Source organism: Trifolium pratense, linkage group LG5, assembly GCF_020283565.1.
Source record: "Trifolium pratense cultivar HEN17-A07 linkage group LG5, ARS_RC_1.1, whole genome shotgun sequence".
In the NCBI taxonomy this organism is placed as follows: domain Eukaryota; kingdom Viridiplantae; phylum Streptophyta; class Magnoliopsida; order Fabales; family Fabaceae; genus Trifolium; species Trifolium pratense.
In genome coordinates this window covers 3748520-3758808 of record NC_060063.1, presented here as the reverse complement: position 1 = coordinate 3758808, position 10289 = coordinate 3748520, and the positions used below count along the sequence as shown (strand labels likewise).

At 35.4% G+C, this 10289-nt stretch overlaps 1 long non-coding RNA gene across 13 annotated transcripts; it reads left to right on the top strand.

Moving 5' to 3' along the window:
- Nucleotides 1-517: 517 nt before the first annotated feature.
- Nucleotides 518-4853, top strand: LOC123887347. 13 transcript variants are annotated; one of them, XR_006801446.1, is made up of 8 exons: nt 527-640; nt 804-900; nt 1527-1646; nt 1758-3173; nt 3247-3356; nt 3551-3693; nt 3849-3946; nt 4503-4853. It is a non-coding gene; the product is annotated as an uncharacterized LOC123887347 (long non-coding RNA). The 13 variants fall into 13 exon arrangements; XR_006801444.1 differs by having other exon boundaries at nt 527-712; nt 1588-1646; XR_006801443.1 differs by having other exon boundaries at nt 527-712.
- Nucleotides 4854-10289: the final 5436 nt, after the last annotated feature.

Genomic DNA, 10289 nt, shown 5'->3' with positions numbered 1-10289 from the left:
TGCCAGATGTTACCACATCTTTGGCACAAGAGAACCTTGTGGACTATTCTGAGTCTGATGAGAGTCCCCCACCTAAGGCTACTGATAAAGAAACTGTTCCTGATAAAGCTGTGAATGATAATCCAGAGGTTATACTTGTTAATGAAACTACTACCAGTGATAAGGCTGTCCCTACAAACTCTGAGGCTAGTGTGGCTAGGAGGACTAGAAGTAGGGTTAATAAAGGTGTAGAGACTGCTAGTACACCTGTCCAAACACCCAAACCATCTAAGGCTGGAAAGGGTACTGGTAAGAAGGCTGTATATGGACCTCCAAAACCTGTCAGTAAAGTGATCCCTAGGTCAGAGACCAAGAAAAGAAAAGCTCCTCCAACAAGTGATTCTGATTTTGAACCTGAGACAGATGTTCACTAGTGGAAAAAACACTTATTAAATCAGAGATTTTAAATCACAACCCATCCACTTGATTTAAAAGGTCCAAAACTAGAACACGGAAGGAAATTTTTTAAGAGAATGATAATTAAATCAGTTAACCTGATTTAAAAAAGAATTTTAAATTAAAAAAGAAATTAAAAAAGCTTTCCTTACTTCCTTCTCTTTTCACAAACCCTCCCTCTCTTATGCGACAACAAACCCTAAAGGTACTTTCTTCTTCCTTTCTCTCCCGACGACGACGACGAAGCACAGTCTCACCATATCTTTCCCAAGGATAGGTCACTTTCCATTTCGATTTTGGTTTATCTTCATTATTCAATGGATTCTCATTCTAATTTCCCCTTTTGTTTCGCTTCATTGTGCGCTCAGAGTTTTCAAGGGTCCTCTTCGCCGTTGCCGCCATCTTCGCATTCAGTCGTTGTAGCTTTCTCATCATCTTCATCTATCGACACTTCTTAACCTATAGGTATCTCTCTTTTTCTCAGTGTGTAGCTCCCAACTGTTTTTTATTTCAATTTTATGTGTTGATATTGTTTTCTAAGCTTCGATTTGTTTTCTCGTCTATTTTATAATCTAGTTTAGGTTTAGTTTCAATAAGCAGAGGCGTTTCTGTGCTGCAATTTAACTTGTTGGGAAAAGAAGATTTTTAAAAAAGAAAATAATAATAATACACTTAAAAAACTAAATTTGAAACCAAATTTCTTCAAGTCCTTTTCTTTCTTTCTTTGATTATTTACACAAATGAAAAGAACAAGGTTAATTCAGTTATAACCATCCCCTGTTACATTATATGATTTTCAATTCAGTGCAATGTTCAATTTACATTGCCAAATCAATTAAGAGTTGTTTGTGGGTGTCAATTTACATGTGCACTATATTATGAGAGTACTTTTTACTACTCTGCTTTATTGACTGCTAGGTGTGTTTTACAAGGTGTTAGAAGCTGCTAGAGTAGATTGAGTTAGAGTGTGTCCTGTATGTTTTACCACTGAGTATTTGGTTGTTTATTGTTTCAAGTTTAGAAGCATCCTCTACATTATTGTTGAGTTCCCTTTTGGAAGTTCACATTTCTATTTACTTAACTTGACTCAGTTTGGATTGCACCAAAATTCTGGTGTTGTCGCATTTACATGGCTATGTTAAGTACTTGCAGATTCAAGTAAATGCCCCTTTTAGGTCCTAATGTTGTTATTAATTCCAAATAGATGCTCTGTAAGTAGACTTTGTTATCATGGTAGACTTTGTTGTGCAATATTTTTCTTGGTAGACTTTGTTGTGCAATATTTTTCTTCCTCACGCAAGTTCTTTCCCTTATATTTTTAGGGAAATTTCCTCCGGATTCTATCTTCCTCATGACAACATCTACATTGATTCAACACAGTAAACAAACTTTGTATCTGTTAGAAGCCAGACAAGACAAGAACAAACAACCATATATCATACTCCACTCCTCAGGTGACGGTTCTATTTTCGCAATGTCTTTGTTTCTGCCGTACGTGTCATTGGTTTTTATGCAGGGACTGTTTTCTACTAGTTTTTCTATTTCTACTTATATGGTGTGTAGTGCTTCTGTTGCTATTTCGCCCTGTGGTATAACACTATGTGTCAATTCTGTTTTTGCTCTTCTAGTATAATAGCTTTTGGGTTGTTTTACTTATATTTAGAGCAAGTCAGACTTTGGTTCTTATTTTGTTTTGATTGTAGCTTTTTGCAATTATCTATGTACACCTTGTACTTGATCATTTGAGCAATTGATTACTTGATCATATGAGCAATTGATAGTTAAATTTAAGTGAAATTTAATTAAGGAATGGCTATTTATCTTCTTGTGTTTATGTGGGTTCTATCTAAAGTGTTAAGTGATTTTTTTGATCTTGCATGTAGGATGATGTTGGCGGTATGATTAAATTTAATGTTTGAAGAGATCAGGAACTATAGGCCTATAATGTTTGAAATTTCAGGATTTGATTAGTGGAAGAAATGGTTAGGAACCGCATGCCTTATATGAGTCTAAATAAGAAATGATGGATTTTACTTCAAAATATAATTGCTGATATAAGATAAAAAGTTTCTGTTTTCTTGACTTTGATCATGTGATTGATGTTTGCTTAAAATATATGTACCAAATATGTGTATTTGTTGGTTGATTAATGAATTATAAGGAAAAGGAATAATTTCTAAGGAAACAGACACTTGAAAGAGTCTAATGATATCTCAGTGTAACTAGTTTTGTAGCTACTGATATGCATATCTTATTTAACTTGTATATACTTGCTAATTTATGAAATATAGTATGCATGACTTGAATTGGTTACTTTTTATGTTGTGGATTAGTTGAACAAGGTCCCTTATCACATCTTGGTTTAAGTCTGCTACTTGTATTGATGATGAATTTGGTTGTTGAAAATATATGTCTAAGTGGGATTTGTTGGGTAGAAGCTTTTTCTGCAGTGATGGCGCTTTGATATCTGGAGTCGCCTTGAATATCATGTTCGGGAAGAATTGAACAAAACAGCTCCTCGGACAATGGTTGTCCTGCACAAAACACCTCCTCGGATAATATGTTTCTTTACTACTATCTAAGTTTCTATATTTACCATTTATTTAATATCTACTTCTTAGCTACTAATTGATTTCATTGCTTGATTATTGCCAAAAATAAGTAACACGATCTAACGATATCTTTAGGATGGCTCTGTTACAAATGACGAAGTCAGAAAAGCAATTCACGCGGTAGAGGTGAGGTTTCTTGTAAAATACCTCTATACTTTGGATCTCAAAACACTAAATAATGATCATTTTGATGAAACAGGAAAGTGTAGTCAATAGTTGGGATTTATGCACAAAATTTCCTTCGATCATGACACCGGAAGCACTATAAAGTAAATTTCATTCAAGAGGATATTGAGCTCTTATATTCATGTAAATTTCCAACATTAATACACTATATATGCATACATTTATGGTAGCCAAAACTACTCCAGCATTATCTAACTCTTATCTAACTATCTCTTAATTATATGTTTTGTATTTACATGAATTGTGTTTTATATTTTTATATATAGTTGAAACCAAGTGATTATTGTTAAGAGTTTCTGGTGTGTTATTTATAACAGGAGAAACAAGAGAGGGGAAAATTGTTTCAGGCTTGTAATAAATACCTACACCAACAAAACACTATGAGAAGTGCATAAGGGGCCAAAAAACATCATCAGGAGAGTACACATCAAAAGAAACACCCCTTGTTGCCGATAAAATTGTAAGTAAATGAATTGATTGTCATGTTAAAGTATGACTATTAAATATTGTCAAAGTATGCCTTATTAAGTATGACTATGATTTATATAGCAGTTGTCAAATTATGCCTTGTTTTCTTTATGAATGGTCTTGTGAACCTCAATTTTGTTTTGTTAGGTAGTGCTGGTTTTTTCGTGACTATTGGTTTGTTTCTCTGGCTGGGTTCGGACTTGCTCTTGGTGCTGAGTGCCTCACAGTTTATTTCTGTGTTTTTTGTAAGTCAGGACCTATTTTTTCATTTCTGTGCACTGGGTGTGGCTAGGCTCTTTGTTGGTTTTTTGGTGTATGGCTGTGTGCTTAAGCTATTTCTTGGTTTTTTGACAGTCGGGACCTGGTTTTGTGTTTCGGTGCACTGGGTGTGGCTGTGTGGTTAGGCTCTTTGTTTGTTTTTTGGAATATGGATGTGTGGCCAGGCTCTCATAGTCTCATGTAGATTGGTGATCCATGTCCTACATCTTTGTTGAAAACCAATCTTCCATGTTAACTAAGCCGATTAAACTAAAATTTTAACTAACGCGATGTTTGTTGATAATCAAATGGATATGAAGTGGATCATTAGCCAACTAATATTAATTGATATATTATTTCATGTAATTGGGTTTGAATTTGTGTGGATGTGTTGATTATTTCAATTGAGTATTATTGAAATTCCTGACAGCTTTGTGATATTGTTTGTTGTCATTTCTAGGCTTTATTTTCTCCAAGTTGTCAATTTTATTATGCTTCTACGTTGAGCTGAGTTTATCTTCTTTTTTTTTTTTTCCTTTTCAGAATTAAAAGGTCCGAGGACATCCCTATGGAAATATGGAGAGGATTGATTCAACCCAGCGATTTTAAGAATGGTCTCTCGAAACCAACTTATGAGTTAACTGTTAAAGGAGGAGACAAAGTTAAGCATACAAATAGAAGGAATCGAGGTTACAAGTATAAATTTGTAACTTTATGGTTTATAATTGATGATTCTAGGTATATGATATTAACTCTACTATTATGGAATGATTTTAGTATATATAAGTATAATTTATGCTATTAGGTGTATGATACTCTATTATTATAGTACGATGATTTTAGTGTATAAGTATAATTTTGTAACTTTATGTTATTAATGGATGATTTTGGATTTTTGGATTAAATAAATTTTGGTGTATGGTACTCGAGAAACAATAGTAAAAGAAAAAAATTAATAGCATTTAAATCGGGTGAGATATGAACAGATTTAAAATAACATTTTTTAAATCGGTTGAGCCGATTTAATTTTGGATTTTAAATCGGATCAAATAGATTTAAAAACTTCCAATGACTTTTTTAACATTTTTTAAATCGGGCAAACTGATTTAATAAACTCTTTGAAATCGGGCAACCCGATTTAATAAAATCTTTTAAATCGGTTCGAAACCCGATTTAAAAATGAAAAACTTACTAAATCGACGGAATTTAAATCGGTCCCGGAACCGATTTAAAAAGCCTCTCAGAACCGATTTAAAAAGTGTTTTTTGCACTAGTGGTTGCTGCATCTGGTAGCACATCTAGAAAGAGTATAGGAAGGAAGAAGGTTCCTCAAACTGTTCCCTATGCTCCCTTAGATAATGTCTCATTCCATCTGGAGAATGGATCTGCAAGATGGAAGTTTGTGTATCATAGAAGGTTAGCTCTAGAAAGGAATTTGAAGAATGATATTCTTGAAAGTCCTAGTATTGTAGAAGCTCTCGAGTATGCAGGTCTGATGAAAACTGTGGTTGGTTTGGACAAGTGCTATGACAGGCTTGTCAAGGAATTTTTGATCAATGTGGCTGCAGACTGTAATGACCCAGCAAGTCCTGAATACAGGCAAGTGTTTGTTCGAGGAAAGTGTGTGAAATTCTCACCTATTGTGATAAACCAATATCTCCAAAGAAGTTCTGATGAAGTGGCTCCTCTAAAAGCCACAGATAATGAAATCTGCAAGGTCCTCACTGGTGGAAAAATTAAAGTGTGGCCAAGCAAGGCAAAGCTGTCTGCAACTTCCCTCTCACCATTCTATGCTGTTTTAAATAGGATTGCTGCCCATAATTGGGTACCAACTACTCACTCAGGTGATATTGCAAGAGGATTGGGCAAGTTCATTTATGCTGTGGGTACCAAGGCCAATTTTGACTATGGAGCTTATGTCTTTCAAGAAACTTTGAGTCATGCTTTAACATATGCTGTTGAGAAACCAGTTGCGTTTCCCACTCTGCTATGCAATATTATACTTGAACAACACCCAGATATTTTGAGAAGTTCTGATGTTCCTTGTAAAAGGAAAGGGGTGTTGGTGATTGAGGAGAGGCTGCTGGATGGGACAAATGCTGCAGCAGGTGTTGGCACATCTGCCCAGGCTGGTGTTCTTTCTAGGAAGCAGATGATTGCTGATTTGACTGAGACCAGCAGAGCCCTTGAGGCAAGAAAATTGAAAATTGACCGTGTGATTGAGGCACTCAAGGCTGAGGAAGCTGCTGAAATGGCTGAGGGTGAGCCAGATGGAAAAGAAGGAAAAGAGGCTAGTGAGTCTGAGGATGGTTCTGAGGATGTGATGGAGGACTCTGATGAAAGTTCTTCAATCTGATTTATGATGTTTCCTTATATTTGTTTCTGATGTACTTTTGTTGATTTTCTTGGTGTTTCTTTTGTTGTTTCTTATGGGCAAGGCCCTGAATTTCTAGCACCTGTGCGTGCTCTATGGTCTGTAATAACTGCACACTAATATTCTCTATGCTCTGGTACACTATGATTTCCTATTCACGATGTTTGTCTAAATTATGGCTAAAAAGGGGGAGTAGTGTGTGTGTGTGACAAGTGTGAAGACAGATGTTCTCACATCTGGTGACTTATGCTCGTATGCTCGTATTAAGGGGGAGTGTGAGTAATATGCATGTACTGAGGGGGAGTAGTGAATACTCTTTCTCTATCTGGTGTGTGTATGCATGAATTCAGGGGGAGTGTGAGTGAAATTGTCTCTTGATCGCCTGAATGTTTGATGACAAATGTTGTGTCAAGTGTTATGGCACCTGACTATTGAGTCCACTATCTACTATGACTGAGAATTTAGTTTTCTCAGATGTTTATGGGAATTTATTTTTCCTGTTGTTCTTATGTTGAAGAAATGCGCGTTAAACTATTAGGAGTTTATTTCTCCTACTTCTTAGCATCTACTATTGGGAGTTTATTTCTTCCTTGTGTTGTTCCAATGAGGCTAGTTGTTTTATTCCGCTGTTGCATTGCCTCTGATACTACTTAACTCTTCTGGAAGTAGTTTTTAATTATGTGTTACTTTCGTTCCTAGTTGTGTGATCATGTTGACTCGAAGGAAAGGTAATACTGTGTCTCTCTATATACTGGTCTAATATTGTTTTAGCCAAAATTTGCCAAAGGGGGAGATTGTTGGGTTTTTGTATATTGGCTACATTTTGCAAAAACATATTTTAGCCAAGTATTGAGACAAGTGTGCTGACCCCAAGTGTTGTGACAAATGTTGTGACACTTTGGAACAACACCTGACTCTGTTCTGCGCGCGCCAGCTGGATGTTATTATTTTCTACTCAATCTTTTGAAGATCTGTTTGAAGAATTGTTTCAAGGTTTCTTACAGAGGAAGGCGCACGTGTTTAATGTGTTTCATGAGGCAGCTAAACCCTAGTTTTATTCTCCAAAGGAATTATATTTTTGGAAAATATATTTTTGCGGTTTCAAAAATATAACTATTATTTTCAAAAATATATCACTGCTGCCGCAATTCTAGAAGCCCTAATTTTGTCTTGAAGCCCAAGTCGTTCTACTACTATAAATACGAAGGCAAGCATATGGTTTCAAGCATCTAAAATCGTGTTCTTACAAAGCGTGTGTTTTAGGGATTTTAGAGTGTTAATTGTGAGCCTTTCTTGTGTCTCATTGATGCAAGCTTAGGACTTGAGTGTTATTGAGTTGTAAGTGTGAACTTCTCCTAAGCTTTGAAGTACGGAGATTGTTCTATTGTGTTGTGTGGTTTACTCGCAAGCTTTTAAGCAAGAGTGAATCCTAGTTCTTAGGAGTGTGTCTCCAATCGTTGTAATCGTCTGAGTTGAATAGCAGCGCTGTCTGTGTTGCTAAGGTGGGAATTGGGACGGGGTCTCATATCTAGGAGTTCCTAGGTAGAAGGGTCATTGGGTAGTGATTAAGTGAGAAGTTGTAAACGGGTGAGTTTAACTTCGAAGTAATACTGCTGATAGTGGACTTCATTCCTGGATTGGTATCCCCCAGAGTAGGCTTTAGGCTGAACTGGGTTAACAACTCTCGTGTGTTATTTACTTTACTGTTTGTATTGTTTTATGTTATTTGCTCTGTTTATAAGACAAGTGTTGGCGCACCAGTGACAACATCTGTCTACAACAGACAAGTGTTGCTACACCTTGAGCAACACCTGTCCACTGCGTGCCAGGAATTTCAATATCATAACTAGAATATTAGTTTGTTAGTTTTGAATAAGTTGGTTATAACTAACTAAGTGAGTTAGTTAGAAACCAAGTTAGTTAGTTAGTTAGGAAGATTGTTACTTGCTTTCTAAGCAAGTGTGTTTTTAGATTGTATAAATAGGGATCAATTGTATCATTTGAATAATTGCCCTATGTGGAAGAATAAAAAAAAACAAAAAATTTCTCTTAATTAGCAATCTAGAGTATTCATTCATTCCTCATTCGAAATTCATTCAGTCCATTCGAAGCACATTTGCTCGAAACAAAGTTCATGCTCATGGGCTTGCCTTGAGCCTATGCAAATTGTGCAGTGTGTGTGTGTGTGTGTGTTTGATGCTTCTTGCTGCGCCAACACGAATCCGGGTAATCCCACTTATCACCTTAAAAGTGAAATTTCTAACCACTATGTTACTTGAAGAAGAAAAAAAAACTCAATACTTATATGTTACAATAATGTTTATATTTTTTTTCTTTCATTGGGACTTGAACCCAGTTCTTTTACACCTTAACTCCTTTAACTCTTAAACTGTTAGGCTCAAATTAGTGGAGCTACTCAACTCACCCACTTCAAAAGTATTTTTAACTTTACGTATTTAATTTTACAAATTTATTTATATAACACTTTAAACAAACTAAAAAAACACTTTTGAATTATGTGGTTTCTCATTAATTAATAATTGGCATAAATTCTAATTTATTTATTGATCTAAAATTTATTTATAGTAACCTCATCTTCATGCGTTAGAATATTTGATTCGATGCTACAAACTGGATGCTATATTTTTTCGTATTTTTTCTTTTTTATTGCAATTTTAATTTGGTCAAACTACATGCTGAATAATGAGAGGTCAAACTACGGTGATATTCAAGGTGGATTCAAACAAACATTGTGGACAACAAGATGTGAATCAAGAGGACTATTATCCGAGACCGTTCCAGCAGAAGATAATTATTGGTCCTGGTGGCCAGGACCCACCCTTAAAAAAGGCTGCATCATATGGGACAATATTACCACTCCTTGTTGGCCTTGAATTTTGAGGAAGTTAACTGTAGTTTGATTTATTATTTTACTGTTTGGTTTGAGCTAATGAGGCGAACAAAGTTGTTCGTGAATTGAAATGGAGTTGAGTTCAAGCAAGGAAAAAAAATTGTGTCAAATTTTGGAGTTGAATTTCAACGTAAAAATGAACTGTATCTAACGAATCGAACCGAACTGTTAGTAGACTTTTAACGAACCGATTTCGAGCTGAAAAAATAGTTCGTAGCGAACTCGAGCTGAACCGATTATTATCTAGTCGAGTCTAGCTCAGACGAGTTCGACTAAACTCGACTCATCGGAGCGGGAGGGTAGCTTAAATGGGTATACAAGAATAAAGTAAACAGATGTTTCAACTCCCCATCAATATGTAGATACTAAGAATTAGTTTAATATTATTTGAGATAATCAGAAGTTAGTTGTAATTCTTGGCCAAAAAAATGTTTGTTGCGATTAATTGTAGAACGAAGTTTTTAGTCAAATGAATATAGCCTCATTGAAAAGGAGGTCATTCTCAACGATCCTACACTTGTCGGAGTTCTTATCTTAGACAATTTGGTTGAAGGAGCAGAAAAACGACAAATCTTTTTTTTCACTACCAGTTTAATCTGGTTCGGAGATCAGTTATGGCATCAAGTGGTTTCAATCCCTTCTCGATCGTAATTACGGGGATCACAGCGTTAATTACCACTGAACCAACTAACGATCGATAAAGAGACGAATATTTAGTTTGTTATATTAATCATCTTATGCATATTCATTTTATCGTACTATTGATTCTAGAGAAATTCTAATGTCAATCTTTTCGCGTGTGGATTTCCTGCTGTCAATATTGACGCAGTTTTCACGCGGTAATCATTTATGACCGTTCGATCTGGCATGTACGACTGTGATTATTTTCACTGATTTTATTACTTTATCAATTTAAACCGTTTGATCAACAATCAACAGCTGAGATCGAAAACCGCGTGAAAACTGCGTGCTTTTCAACTTTAGCCAATCTCAATCCAATCTTTTCAATTATATATTTACTTTTCCTTTTTTGGATTTTTTGGAC